This window comes from Carassius carassius, chromosome 38 (assembly GCF_963082965.1).
Source record: "Carassius carassius chromosome 38, fCarCar2.1, whole genome shotgun sequence".
Classification (NCBI taxonomy): Eukaryota; Metazoa; Chordata; class Actinopteri; order Cypriniformes; family Cyprinidae; genus Carassius; species Carassius carassius.
In genome coordinates, this window is record NC_081792.1 from 1335728 (window position 1) to 1351765 (window position 16038).

At 40.7% G+C, this 16038-nt stretch overlaps 1 protein-coding gene and 4 non-coding genes across 5 annotated transcripts in view; 1 reads left to right on the top strand and 4 right to left on the bottom strand.

The window, feature by feature from the left end:
• LOC132118917 (putative nuclease HARBI1) overlaps positions 1 to 16038 on the top strand; it is a gene marked incomplete at its 3' end in the record, with an annotated part of 265948 nt that overhangs the window by 232896 nt on the left and 17014 nt on the right. The window lies entirely within an intron of this gene.
• On the bottom strand, positions 3163 to 3234 carry trnac-gca (transfer RNA cysteine (anticodon GCA)). Its single transcript has one exon. It is a non-coding gene; the product is annotated as a tRNA-Cys (tRNA).
• trnac-gca (transfer RNA cysteine (anticodon GCA)) lies at positions 10487 to 10558 on the bottom strand. The gene has a single exon. It is a non-coding gene; the product is annotated as a tRNA-Cys (tRNA).
• Positions 11355 to 11426, bottom strand: trnac-gca (transfer RNA cysteine (anticodon GCA)). Its single transcript has one exon. It is a non-coding gene; the product is annotated as a tRNA-Cys (tRNA).
• On the bottom strand, positions 15925 to 15996 carry trnac-gca (transfer RNA cysteine (anticodon GCA)). Its single transcript has one exon. It is a non-coding gene; the product is annotated as a tRNA-Cys (tRNA).

The window sequence follows — 16038 nt, forward strand, 5'->3', positions numbered from 1 at the left end:
AAACTTGAATTAGCACTCCCTGGGTTTGAACAATATATCAAGTGCAGCAGACGTGAAAACAAGACTATTGACAAATGTTATGGCAATGTTAAAAATGCCTATGTAGCCAAACCAAAAGCCCCATTGGTCAATTCAGACCACAACGTGATTCACTTAATTCCCATCTACAAAACCATGCTGAAACGCAGCAAGCCACAAGTGAAAACAGTCAGTGTGTGGTCTGATGAGGGGATAGAAACACTAAAAGGATGCTTCTTGTGACAGATTGGAGTGTGTTTCACAACACAGGTATTGATGTTACAACAGAGACAATCACAGACTATATAAATTATTGCATAGATAGCGTCCTTACAAAGAAAGAGGTTGTGGTTTACCCAAATAATAAGCCTTACGTAACCAAGGAAATAAAAGACTACATAAATCGAAAAAAGGTAGCTTTTAGAAATAATGACAGAATTGAGCTAAAAGTGGTGCAAAAGGAACTGAACCAACTGCTTAATAAAGCCAGAAAGAAGCAAAAGGAAGTAATTGAAAGCCACTTTACAACCACAAATTCGAAAAAAACTCTGGGACTCAATGAAAACTATCACTAACATGTCACCAAGTAAAGTACATATAACCACTACAGATGACTGGATGAAAGCTAATGAATTTAATGACTTTTACCTTAGATTTCAAACTCAGGATTTTAACAATGATTGCACTAGTATCCTAAACTCCATCAGCACGGATTTGAACATAGGACATGAGATAGACTGGTTACAGATACAGTCACTGTTCCAGCATCAGTGTACTAGGAAGGCTAAGGGTCCAGATGGAATCTCTGCCCGCTTACTGAAAACATGTGCGGAGGAGCTTGTTCCAGCCTGGTGCCCTATATTTCAGCGATCACTTGACTCTCACATCATCCCAGCCCTATGGAAAAAGACTGTTATTATTCCAGTACCAAAGAAACCCTGTCCCAAGGAGAACAATGATTTCAGACCAGTAGCATTGAAATCCATTGTCTCTTTTAAAAACTGAGGTTAACAAAAAGTTAGATCCCTGGCAGTTTGCCTATAAACGGGGTAGGAGTACAGATGATGCTATAAGTAGCATCACCCACCTAGTCCTTAAGCACTTGGAGGACCCGAAGGCCTACGCACGCTTACTTTTTATAGATTTTAGTTCGGCCTTCAATACGATTCAGCCAGTTATTTTACTTGAGACACTTAAAAATATGGGTGTAAGCTCTTTTATTGTTGAATGGTATTACTCCTTTTTAACTAATAGGACACAATATGTTAAAGTACACAAGGCAGTCTCAGACCCCAAATCCATCAGCACGGGGGCACCACAGGGTTGTGTGAGCTCCCCTGTCCTTTTTACTATCTTTACCAATGAATGTGTGAGTAAACATCCACACAATTATATTGTTAAATTCTCTGATGACACTGCTATCCTTAGCTTATTGTTTCGAGACCAAGACACAGTCTCCTACCATTCAGAAATTAAACAGTTTGTGGACTGTTGTGATGCTCACCATCTGATGGTTAACGTCATTAAAACAGAGGAGATGATATTTGACCCAAGATCAATATGTGAACCTAATCCTGTACTTATTCATAACAAACCAATACGCCAGGTTACGTCATATAAGTATCTGGGTGTTTTTATTGATTGTTCCCTTACCTGGCACATTCATGTTGAAAATCTTTGCACCAGGTTGCAACAAAGGATATACTTTTTAAGAAGGTTAAGACTGTTTGGTGTTAACAGCAAAATCTTGCTTCTGTTTTTCTAAATTATTTTAGAGAGTGTGATACGTTATAGCATGCAGACCTGGTATGGTAATCTTTCAGTTCAGCTTAAATCTAAGTTGGGGCGGCTGATCAATACAGCTTTTAAAATTGTAGGCTACCAAGAACAGTGCTACCTTCAGTCACTGTATGAAAAATCTGTGCTCAGGGAGGCACATAAGATTCTGGATGATCCATCCCACATTCTGAATAAGGAAATAGAGTTGTTACCCTCAGGTAAACGATTTAGAATGCCGTACTGCAGGTTAAAGAGGTATAAAAACTCATTCATCCAAGCTACCATTAAGATGCTAAACAGTAGCAAATGACGGTTACCTACTTGTATACTTTTTATCCCCACTGTGTTGTGCAATTATTATTATAAATTAATTTTTGTAATTTTCACGATACAGTGTAATGACGCATGTTTGTATTGTTTATATTCTGTGTATTTTTTATGTGGTACGTTGTAAGTGTGTGTCGCAGTGACTGTAGCCCAAGACAAATTTCCCCCCTGGGGGACATTAAAGTATATTTTATATTTATCTTTATATTATCTACCACTGAGCTACACCCCCACAGCCTCCCTGGATCATCGCCTCACACAAGATGACAGACTCACTTTTGAATAAAGTTTTTGGATATGACAAGCATGACAGATACAAAAAAGAACCTCTCGAGAGGATGTGCCACTGAGTTACAATCACATACAGAATCTTTCTATATAGATATGTTTGCACTTATTCCTAATCTGCCAAATCCATGAGCGGCACTCGGATTTGAACCGTGGACCTCTTGATCTGCACTCAAATGCTCTACCACTGAACTATGCCCCCACACCTTTGCAGAAAAATGCTCTTTCATTAAGCTATACCCCTACAGACTTCTGTGCTTCGAGCCAAAGATTAAGTTAGATCCTACGATTCAACAATATTAAACATTGACTGCTTCACTGTAAACTCAGGTCTTTGGTTACTCCAAATCAGAATCAGCAACTCTAGAACTCAAAACCTCCAAATAAGACAAGTCCAAAGGGGACACCCAGATTTGAACTGTGGACGACTTGATTACAGACTCACTTTGAAATCATGTCGTTGATTATGTCAAGCAAGAAAGATCCAAAATGTAGACCTACTGATCTGCAGACAAATGCTCTGTTGTTGAGCTATAACCCCGTACTGCATGAGCACAAACCTCAAAAATGAATTTATGTCAAGGATTTGTTTATTCCTAATATGCCAAGCTCAAATTAGGCACATGAAATGAACCTGGGACCTCTTAATCTGCAATCAAACGCCGTGCCATTGAGATATAACTCTGTGCAGTATGAGCACAAAAAGGCAGGAAGATATGGCTACACATATTCCTAACATGCCAATTCCAAAGGGGGCACCCAGATTTGAACCGGGGACCTCTTGATCTGCAGTCAAATGCTCTACCACTGAGCTATACCCCCACAGACTCACTGGATCATAGCCTCACACAGGATGACAGACTCACTTTTGAATAAAGTTTTTGGATATGACAATCATGCCAGATACAAAAAAGAACCTCTCGAGAGGATGTGCCACTGAGTTACAATCACATACAGAATCTTTCTATATAGCTATGTTTGCACTTATTCCTAATCTTCAAAACCGGGGACCTCTTGATCTGCAGTCAAATGCTCTCCCACTGAGCCATACCCCCAAATCTTTGCAGAAAAATGCTCTTTCATTGAGCCAAACCCCCAGAGACTTCTTTGCTTAGAGCCAAAGATTAAGTTACATCCTACAGTTCAACAATATCAAACATTGACTGCTTCACGGTAAACTCAAGTCTTTGGTTACTCCCAATCAGAATCGACAACTCTACAACTCAAAACCTCCAAATAAGACAAGTCCAAAGGGGGCACCCAGATTTGAACTGTGGACGACTTGATCACAGACTCACTTTGAAATCATGTCGTTGATTATGTCAAGCAAGCCAGATCAAAATAGTAGACCTATTGACTTGCAGACAAATGCTCTGTCGTTGAGCTATAACCCGTACTGCATGAGCACAAACCACAAAAATGAACTTATGTCAAGGATTTGTTTATTCCTAATATGCCCAAAGGAGGCACATGGAATGAACCTGGGACTTCTTGATCTACAATGAAACGCTGTGCCATTGAGATATAACCGCATACAGTATGAGCACAAAAAGGCAGGAAGATATGGCTACACATATTTTTTTTTATAGCGTTTGAGCTCCGTCACTATATTCTTTCATTGACTATTTTTAACTCAATTTTATACATCATTGTTTCCGTTTATATAACGTGTGAATATATCCTCTATTGTATTCTACAACAAAAACAATCAGAGCGCCTCGCTATCACTAGTTTTATTTGATCTCCCGGGTCCGCTATTAGCTTTTAACCCATTAGCATCAGCAAGCGTGGTTGCTGCTAACTGCGCTTACATTGCTAACACTCTATTCACACACATTACCACTGCTGTACTCACTGTTACTTGCTTTAATGGCGAATGAATGTCTCCACTCTGTGCAGCTCGAGCTTGAGGCCGTGGGGTAGCAGATTCGCGACCTGGAGGAAAGGCAGGCCCAGCTGAGAGAGCGAAGAGCCGCGCTGGAATCATCCCGGGCTGACGCTCACAAGTCCGGGGTAAGTATACAGCGTGCTGCTAACAGTGCCACCATGTCTACTCTGTGTGTTTCTCTGCACAGGCCCGGTGCACCCAGGACGCGATCTTCCCAGATGTCCTTCACTGCGACGCCGGGACACCACGGACCCTGGGTGCATCCACAGCGGAGGACGCGAGCCGGGTCCCGGGCGACGACTTCTCCCCCTCCTGCCTTCGACATCTCCATCCGGAACCGCTTCGCTCCCCTCCGCGAGACAGGATGCGACGCTGTGATCATCGGAGACTCCATCGTCCGACACGTAAGTGCTACGTTAGCCGAAGGTAAAGTGCACACTCATTGTTTGCCTGGTGCTCGTGTTCTTGATGTTTCTGCGCAGATACCCGCGATCCTGAAGGCCGACGAGAGCCCCAGAGCGGTCGTGCTTCACGCCGGGGTTAACGACACCACACTGCGGCAGACGGAGACGCTGAAGAGGGACTTTAGCAGCCTGATCGAGACAGTTCGCAGCACGACGCCCACGGCGACGATCGTCGTGTCAGTACCACTGCCCACGTATCGACGAGGACACGAAAGGTTCAGTAGACTTTTTGCTTTAAATGAATGGTTGTTGTCATGGTGTAAAGAACCGAAACTGCTATTTGTTAATAACTGGAATCTTTTCTGGGAGCGTCCTAGGCTGTTTCGCGCTGATGGATTACACCCAAGCAAAGTCGGAGCGGAGCTGCTCTCTGACAACATCTCCAGGACACTTCGCTCCATGTGACTAGTAAGACAATTCTCAAATAACTATTATGATGAGTTTTGTTCCACCCGCTTAAATGATAAAAGTACTTGCGCTGTAAAAACTATTAAGACTGTGTCTGTTCCCCGAATAGTGAGGTCAAAATATAATGTAGGATCTAGAAAATATCTTATCGTAATTAAACCAGAAAAATGTAAAGTAAATGAACAAAAACAATTTTTAAAGTTTGGGCTCATAAATATTAGATCACTCACACCCAAAGCAGTTATTGTAAATGAAATGATCACAGATAATAGTTTTGATGTACTGTGCTTGACTGAAACCTGGCTAAAACCAAATGATTATTTTGGTCTAAATGAGTCTACTCCACCAAACTTCTGTTATAAGCATGAGCCCCATCAGACTGGTCGTGGCGGAGGTGTTGCAACAATATATAGTGATATTCTCAATGTTACCCAGAAAACAGGATACAGGTTTAACTCTTTTGAAATACTTCTGCTAAATGTTACACTGTCAGACATGCAAAAGAAATCTAATGTATCTCTTGCTCTGGCTACTGTGTATAGACCACCAGGGCCGTATACAGAATTCCTAAAAGAATTTGCAGATTTCCTCTCAGACCTTCTAGTTACAGTTGATAAGGCGCTAATCATGGGAGATTTTAATATTCACGTTGATAATGCAAATGATACATTAGGACTTGCGTTTACTGACCTAATAAACTCCTTTGGAGTCAAGCAAAATGTCACCGGGCCCACTCATCGTTTTAATCATACACTAGATTTAATTATATCGCATGGAATCGATCTTACTGCTATAGATATTGTACCCCAAAGTGATGATATTACAGACCATTTCCTTGTATCGTGCATGCTGCGAATAACTGATATTAACTATATGTCTCAGCGTTACCGTCTGGGCAGAACTATTGTTCCAGCCACCAAAGAAAGATTCACAAATAACCTGCCTGATCTATCTCAACTGCTATTTGTACCCAAAAATACACATGAATTAGACGAAATTACTTACAACATGGGCACTATTTTCTCTAATACATTAGAAGCTGTTGCCCCCATCAAATTGAAAAAGGTTAGAGAAAAACGTACCGTGCCATGGTATAACAGTAATACTCACTCTCTCAAGAAAGTAACTCGTAGTCTTGAACGCAAATGGAGAAAAACTAACTTGGAAGTTTTTAGAATTGCATGGAAAAACAGTATGTCCAGCTATAGACAGGCTCTAAAAACTGCTAGTGCAGAGCATATACACAAACTCATTGAAAATAACCAAAACTATCCAAGGTTTTTATTTAGCACAGAGTTAACAAATTACCAGACGCCACCTGATTCAAATATTCCACCAACGTTAAATAGTAATGACTTTATGAATTTCTTCACTGATAAAATAGATAACATTAGAAATACAATAGCGAATGTAGATTCTACAGCGTCTAACACTTCAGTTTCATCCATCGCACCCAAAGATAAACTGCAGTGCTTTACAAATATGGGACAGGAAGAGCTAAATAAACTTATCACTGTATCTAAACCAACAACATGTTTATTAGATCCTGTACCCACTAAATTACTAAAAGAGCTGTTACCTGTAGCCGAAGAACCGCTTCTCAATATCATTAACTCGTCGTTATCTTTAGGTCACGTCCCAAAACCATTCAAGCTGGCGGTTATCAAGCCTCTTATTAAGAAACCAAAACTAGATCCTAGTGTACTGGCAAATTATAGGCCTATTTCAAATCTTCCATTTATGTATAAAATTTTTGAAAAAGTTGTGTCTGCTCAATTGAGCACCTTCCTGCATAAAAATGATCTGTATGAAGAATTTCAGTCAGGTTTTAGGCCCCACCATAGCACAGAAACTGCACTTGTTAAAATTACAAATGACCTGCTCCTTGCGTCAGATCAAGGCTGCATCTCATTTCTAGTCTTACTTGATCTTAGTGCTGCGTTCGACACCATAGATCATGACATACTCATAGATCGATTACAAAACTATACAGGTATTCAAGGGCAGGCTCTAAGATGTTTTAGATCCTACCTGTCCGATCGCTACCATTTTGTTTACTTAAATGGGGTGTCATCTCATTTATCATCAGTAAAATATGGAGTGCCACAAGGATCCGTCCTAGGTCCCCTTCTATTTTCAATATACATGTTGCCCCTTGGTAATATTATTAGAAAATACGGAATTAGCTTCCACTGTTATGCTGATGATACTCCGCTATATATCTCAACGAGACCAGATGAAACTTCCCAATTATCTAAGCTAACAGAGTGTGTTAAAAATGTAAAAGATTGGATGACAAATAATTTTCTCCAATTAAATTCGGATAAGACAGAGATAATAATTCTTGGACCAAAAAACACTACACATAATCTTGTAGATTACAATCTGCAACTAGACGGATGTACTGTTACTTCCTCTACAGTCAGAAATCTGGGTGTTATATTAGACAGCAATTTGTCTTTTGAAAATCATATTTCCAATGTTACAAAAACTGCATTCTTCCATCTTAGAAACATTGACAAGCTACAAAACATGTTATCTGTTTCTGATGCAGAAAAGCTAGTTCATGCATTCATGACCTCTAGACTGGACTATTGTAATGCACTTCTAGGTGGTTGTCCTGCTTCGTCAATAAACAAGCTACAGGTAGTCCAAAATGCAGCAACTAGAGTCCTTACGAGGTCAAGAAAATATGATCATATTACCCCAATTTTACAGTCTCTGCACTGGCTACCTATTAAGTTCCGTATCAGTTACAAATTATCATTACTTACCTATAAGGCCCTAAATGGTTTAGCTCCTGCGTACCTAACTAGCCTTCTTCCACGCTACAATCCATCACGCACCCTAAGGTCACAAAACGCTGGACTTTTGGTAGTTCCTAGGATAGCAAAGTCCACTAAAGGAGGTAGAGCTTTCTCACATTTGGCTCCCAAACTCTGGAATAGCCTTCCTGATAATGTTCGGGGTTCAGACACTCTCTCTCTGTTTAAATCTAGATTAAAAACACATCTCTTTCGCCAAGCATACGAATAATGTATCATTTAAATTGTGAGTGTAGTTGCATCTGATCAAATGTGCATTTTTATTCTTTAGCTTGAGTTAAACTAATTTTACTTTGTTGGATCAGCAGCTATGCTAATGATGTCTCTATTTTGTTTCTATGTTTTGCCACGGGATTTACATCCCGTGGTAACTAGGATTTACACAAGCTCCAGTCTGGATCCAGAACACCTGAGAAGAGATGATGCTGACCCTCATAGGACCCCAGATGATCCTAACCTTGAATCAACAAACAGAACTAACAATTATTGCTACATGTGTGACTGCATCATATAATAATAACTATTAATTAATAATATTGATAGTTCATCGTCTAGCTGACTACGTCTTGTATTATTATTATTATTATTTTTTATTTTTTCTAAAATCCTGTCAAACGTGCACAAACTACTAGCTACTACTAAATATTGTAGAAACCTAATTTTCTGTAAAGTTGCTTTGTAACTATTTGTATTGTAAAAAGCGCTATACAAATAAACTTGAATTGAATTGAATATATTCCTAACATGCCAAATGCAAAGGGGGCACCCGTTTGAACTGGGGACAGATTTGAACTGGGGACCTCTTGATCTGCAGTAAAATGCTCTACCACTGAGCTATACCCCCACAGACTCCCTGGAACGTAGCCTCACACAAGATGACAAACTCACTTTTGAATAAAGTTTTTGGATATGACAAGCATGCCAGATTCAAAAAAGAACCTCTCGAGAGAATGTGCCACTGAGTTACAATCACATACAGAATCTTTCTATATAGATATGTTTGCACTTATTCCTAATCTGCCAAATCCATAAGCTGCACTCGGATTTGAACCGGGGACCTCTTGAACTGCACTCAAATGCTCTACCACTGAACTATGCCCCCACATCTTTGCAGAAAAATGCTCTTTCATTAAGTCATACCCCTACAGACTTCTGTGCTTCGAGCCAAACATTAAGTTAGATCCTATGATTCAACAATATCAAACATTGACTCCTTCACTGTAAACTCAGGTCTTTGGTTACTCCAAATCAGAATCAGCAACTCTACAACTCAAAACCTCCAAATAAGACAAGTCCAAAGGGGACACCCAGATTTGAACTGTGGACGACTTGATTACAGACTCACTTTGAAATCATGTCGTTGATTATGTCAAGCAAGGCAGATCCAAAATGTAGACCTATTGATCTGCAGACTAATGCTCTGTCGTTGAGCTATAACCCCGTACTGCATGAGCACAAACCTCAAAAATGAATTTATGTCAAGGATTTGTTTATTCCTAATATGCCAAGCCCAAATTAGGCACATGGAATGAACCTGGGACCTCTTGATCTGCAATCAAACGCCGTGCCATTTAGATATAACACCGTACAGTATGAGCACAAAAAGGCAGGAAGATATGGCTACACATATTCCTAACCTGCCAAATCCAAAGGGGGCACCCGGATTTGAACCGGGGACCTCTTGATCTGAAGTCAAATGCTCTACCACTGAGCTATACCCCCACAGACTCCCTGATCCATAGCCTCACACAAGATGACAGACTCAATTTTGAATAAAGTTTTTGGATATGACAAGCATGCCAGATACAAAAAGGAACCTCTCGAGAGGATGTGCCACTGAGTTACAATCACATACAGAATCTTTCTATATAGATATGTTTGCACTTATTCCTAATCTGCAAAACCGGGGACCTCTTGATCTGCAGTCAAATGCTCTCCCACTGAGCCATACCCCCAAATCTTTGCAGAAAAATGCTCTTTCATTGAGCCAAACCCCCACAGACTTCTGTGCTTAGAGCCAAAGATTAAGTTACATCCTACGGTTCAACAATATCAAACATTGACTGCTTCACGGTAAACTCAAGTCTTTGGTTACTCCCAATCAGAATCAACAACTCAACAACTCAAAACTTCCAAATAAGACAAGTCCAAAGGGTCACCCAGATTTGAACTGTGGACGACTTGATTACAGACTCACTTTGAAATCATGTCGTTGATTATGTCAAGCAAGCCAGATCCAAAACGTAGACCTATTGATCTGCAGACAAATGCTCTGTCGTTGAGCTATAACCCGTACTGCATGAGCACAAACATGAACTTATGTCAAGGATTTGTTTATTCCTAATATGCCCAAAGGAGGCACATGGAATGAACCTGGGATTTCTTGATCTACAATGAAATGCTGTTCCATTGAGATATAACCGCATACAGTATGAGCACATAAAGGCAGGAAGATATGGCTACACATATTCCTAACCTGCCAAATCCAAAGGGGGCACCCAGATTTGAACCGGGGACCTCTTGATCTGCAGTCAAATGCTCTACCACTGAGCTATACCCCCACAGACTCCCTGGACCATAGCCTCACACAACATGACACACTCACTTTTGAAAAAAGTTTTTGGATATGACAAGCATGCCATATACAAAAAAGAACCTCTCGAGAGGATGTGCCACTGAGTTACAATCACATACAGAATCTTTCTATATAGATATGTTTGCACTTATTCCTAATCTGCCAAATCCATAAGCGGCACCCGATTTTGAACTGAGGACCTCTTGATCTGCACTCAAATGCTCTACCACTCAACTATGTCCCCACATCTTTGCAGATAAATGCTCTTTCATTAAGCCATACCCCTACAGACTTCTGTGTTTAGAGCCAAAGATTAAGTTAGATCCTACGATTCAACAATATCAAACATTGACTCCTTCACTGTAAACTTAGGTCTTTGGTTACTCCAAATCAGAATCAACAACTCTACAACTCAAACCCTCCAAGTCCAAAGGAGACACCCAGATTTGAACTGTGGACGACTTGATTACAGACTCACTTTGAAATCATGTCGTTGAGTATGTCCATTAAGCCAGATCCAAAACATAGAAATATTGATCTGCAGACAAATGCTCTGTTGTTGAGCTATAACCCCGTACTGCCTGAGCACAAACATCAAAAATGAATTTATGTCAAGGATTTGGTTATTCCTAATATGCCAAGCCCAAATTAGGCACATGGAATGAACCTGGGACCTCTTAATCTGCAATCAAACGCCGTACCATTGAGATATACGCCAGTACAGTATGAGCACAAAAGGCAGGAAGATATGGCTACACATATTCCTAACATGCCAAATCCAAAGGGGCCATCCAGATTTGAACCAAGGACCTCTTGATCTGCAGTCAAATGCTCTACCACTGAGCTATACCCCCACAGATTCCCTGGATCATAGCCACACACAAGATGACAGATTCACTTTGAAATCATGTCGTTGATTATGTCAAGCAAGCCAGATCAAAATAGTAGACCTATTGACTTGCAGACAAAAGCTCTGCTGTTGAGCTATAACCCGTACTGCATGATCACAAACCACAAAAATGAACTTATGTCAAGGATTTATTTATTCCTAATATGCCAAGCCCAAAGGAGGCACATGGAATGAACCTGGGACTTCTTGATCTACAATGAAACGCTGTGGCATTGAGATATAACCCCATACAGTATGAGCACAAAAAGGCAGGAAGATATGGCTACACATATTCCTAACATGCCAAATGTAAAGGGGGCCCCCGGATTTGAACCGGGGACTTCTTGATCTGCATTCAAATGCTCTACCACTTTTTGCAGTCTTCCGGTGGCGCTGCTCTTTTTGCCACCCGGGCACACTGTTTACTGCGATCGTCATTTTGTTTGTTGGTTGTTTTTGTTTGTTTGTTGGTTGCGTTGGCTTGTATGTTTGTGAATGTGTTGCTGCGCTGTGGGAACGTGAAGTCAACATGGCAAGATTTATTCATTACATATATCTTGTGTTGCTCATTGTCGGAGTATGTGTACCATGCCAAACTTATTCAGCGGGCATCCAGGCCCAGCATCTTACTACCTACACCCGAGATGCGCTGCTGGCACTCCGACCGTCCCATCTTCCACCTGTGGATTTACCAGCCTGCGTGAGCGCTCGGCCAGGGCGGTCGAGGAAAAGGGGTCGGCGCGGTGGAGCGCGTCAGCGTTTACGATGGAGAGGCAGTAAGCCTCCTCTACCTTCAATGATATTATGCAACGCAAGATCACTTCGAGCTAAAATAGACGAACTTCGGATTAATACCAGAACATGCTCTGAGTATCGCACCTCAAGTTTAATGGTGATCATGGAAACGTGGTTACACAGGGATATCCAAAACTCTCTGATTGACATCGATGGATTTTCACTTGTCAGGGCAGATAGGACTGAACAATCCGGAAAAACGAGAGGTGGCGGCATGGCTGTGTATGTAAGTAACAACTGGTGCAAACAGTACACAGTTAGGGAAACACTTTGCTGTCCGGATGTCGAGATTTTGCATTTGACTATGAGACCGTTTTACCTCCCAAGGGAGTTCAGAAGTGTGGCCATGTGCATTGTGTACATTCTTCCCAGCGGGAATGCAGCTAGGGCCGCAGCTTGCATTGCTGACTGTGTACACCAAGAACTGCAGCGCGCTCCGGGCGCCCCCGTGTTTGTAGTGGGCGACTTCAACCACTGTAAACTTGAATTAGCACTCCCTGGGTTTGAACAATATATCAAGTGCAGCAGACGTGAAAACAAGACTATTTACAAATGTTATGGCAATGTTAAAAATGCCTATGTAGCCAAACCAAAAGCCCCATTGGTCAATTCAGACCACAACGTGATTCACTTAATTCCCATCTACAAGACCATGCTGAAACGCAGCAAGCCACAAGTGAAAACAGTCAGTGTGTGGTATGATGAGGGGATAGAAACACTAAAAGGATGCTTCTTGTGACAGATTGGAGTGTGTTTCACAACACAGGTATTGATGTTACAACAGAGACAATCACAGACTATATAAATTATTGCATAGATAGCGTCCTTACAAAGAAAGAGGTTGTGGTTTACCCAAATAATAAGCCTTACGTAACCAAGGAAATAAAAGACTACATAAATCGAAAAAAGGTAGCTTTTAGAAATAATGACAGAATTGAGCTAAAAGTGGTGCAAAAGGAACTGAACCAACTGCTTAATAAAGCCAGAAAGAAGCAAAAGGAAGTAATTGAAAGCCACTTTACAACCACAAATTCGAAAAAACTCTGGGACTCAATGAAAACTATCACTAACATGTCACCAAGTAAAGTACATATAACCACTACAGATGACTGGATGAAAGCTAATGAATTTAATGACTTTTACCTTAGATTTCAAACTCAGGATTTTAACAATGATTGCACTAGTATCCTAAACTCCATCAGCACGGATTTGAACATAGGACATGAGATAGACTGGTTACAGATACAGTCACTGTTCCAGCATCAGTGTACTAGGAAGGCTAAGGGTCCAGATGGAATCTCTGCCCGCTTACTGAAAACATGTGCGGAGGAGCTTGTTCCAGCCTGGTGCCCTATATTTCAGCGATCACTTGACTCTCACATCATCCCAGCCCTATGGAAAAAGACTGTTATTATTCCAGTACCAAAGAAACCCTGTCCCAAGGAGAACAATGATTTCAGACCAGTAGCATTGACATCCATTGTAATGAAGTGTTTTGAGAAATATATGGTGTCTCTTTTAAAAACTGAGGTTAACAAAAAGTTAGATCCCTGGCAGTTTGCCTATAAACGGGGTAGGAGTACAGATGATGCTATAAGTAGCATCACCCACCTAGTCCTTAAGCACTTGGAGGACCCGAAGGCCTACGCACGCTTACTTTTTATAGATTTTAGTTCGGCCTTCAATACGATTCAGCCAGTTATTTTACTTGAGACACTTAAAAATATGGGTGTAAGCTCTTTTATTGTTGAATGGTATTACTCCTTTTTAACTAATAGGACACAATATGTTAAAGTACACAAGGCAGTCTCAGACCCCAAATCCATCAGCACGGGGGCACCACAGGGTTGTGTGAGCTCCCCTGTCCTTTTTACTATCTTTACCAATGAATGTGTGAGTAAACATCCACACAATTATATTGTTAAATTCTCTGATGACACTGCTATCCTTAGCTTATTGTTTCGAGACGAAGACACAGTCTCCTACCATTCAGAAATTAAACAGTTTGTGGACTGTTGTGATGCTCACCATCTGATGGTTAACGTCATTAAAACAGAGGAGATGATATTTGACCCAAGATCAATATGTGAACCTAATCCTGTACTTATTCATAACAAACCAATACGCCAGGTTACGTCATATAAGTATCTGGGTGTTTTTATTGATTGTTCCCTTACCTGGCACATTCATGTTGAAAATCTTTGCACCATGTTGCAACAAAGGATATACTTTTTAAGAAGGTTAAGACTGTTTGGTGTTAACAGCAAAATCTTGCTTCTGTTTTTCGAAATTATTTTAGAGAGTGTGATACGTTATAGCATGCAGACCTGGTATGGTAATCTTTCAGTTCAGCTTAAATCTAAGTTTGGGCGGCTGATCAATACAGCTTTTAAAATTGTAGGCTACCAAGAACAGTGCTACCTTCAGTCACTGTATGAAAAATCTGTGCTCAGGAAGTCACATAAGATTCTGGATGATCCATCCCACATTCTGAATAAGGAAATAGAGTTGTTACCCTCAGGTAAACGATTTAGAATGCCGTACTGCAGGTTAAAGAGGTATAAAAACTCATTCATCCAAGCTACCATTAAGATGCTAAACAGTAGCAAATGACGGTTACCTACTTGTATACTTTTTATCCCCACTGTGTTGTGCAATTATTATTATAAATAAATTTTTGTAATTTTCACGATACAGTGTAATGACGCATGTTTGTATTGTTTATATTCTGTGTATTTTTTATGTGGTACGTTGTAAGTGTGTGTCGCAGTGACTGTAGCCCAAGACAAATTTCCCCCCTGGGGGACATTAAAGTATATTTTATATTTATCTTTATATTATCTACCTATGAGCTACACCCCCACAGCCTCCCTGGATCATCGCCTCACACAAGATGACAGACTCACTTTTGAATAAAGTTTTTGGATATGACAAGCATGACAGATACAAAAAAGAACCTCTCGAGAGGATGTGCCACTGAGTTACAATCACATACAGAATCTTTCTATATAGATATGTTTGCACTTATTCCTAATCTGCCAAATCCATAAGCGGCACTCGGATTTGAACCGTGGACCTCTTGATCTGCACTCAAATGCTCTACCACTGAACTATGCCCCCACATCTTTGCAGAAAAATGCTCTTTCATTAAGCTATACCCCTACAGACTTCTGTGCTTCGAGCCAAAGATTAAGTTAGATCCTACGATTCAACAATATCAAACATTGACTCCTTCACTGTAAACTCAGGTCTTTGGTTACTCCAAATCAGAATCAGCAACTCTAGAACTCAAAACCTCCAAATAAGACAAGTCCAAAGGGGACACCCAGATTTGAACTGTGGACGACTTGATTACAGACTCACTTTGAAATCATGTCGTTGATTATGTCAAGCAAGAAAGATCCAAAATGTAGACCTACTGATCTGCAGACAAATGCTCTGTTGTTGAGCTATAACCCCGTACTGCATGAGCACAAACCTCAAAAATGAATTTATGTCAAGGATTTGTTTATTCCTAATATGCCAAGCTCAAATTAGGCACATGAAATGAACCTGGGACCTCTTAATCTGCAATCAAACGCCGTGCCATTGAGATATAACTCTGTACAGTATGAGCACAAAAAGGCAGGAAGATATGGCTACACATATTCCTAACATGCCAATTCCAAAGGGGGCACCCAGATTTGAACCGGGGACCTCTTGATCTGCAGTCAAATGCTCTACCACTGAGCTATACCCCCACAGACTCACTGGATCATAGCCTCACACAGGATGACAGACTC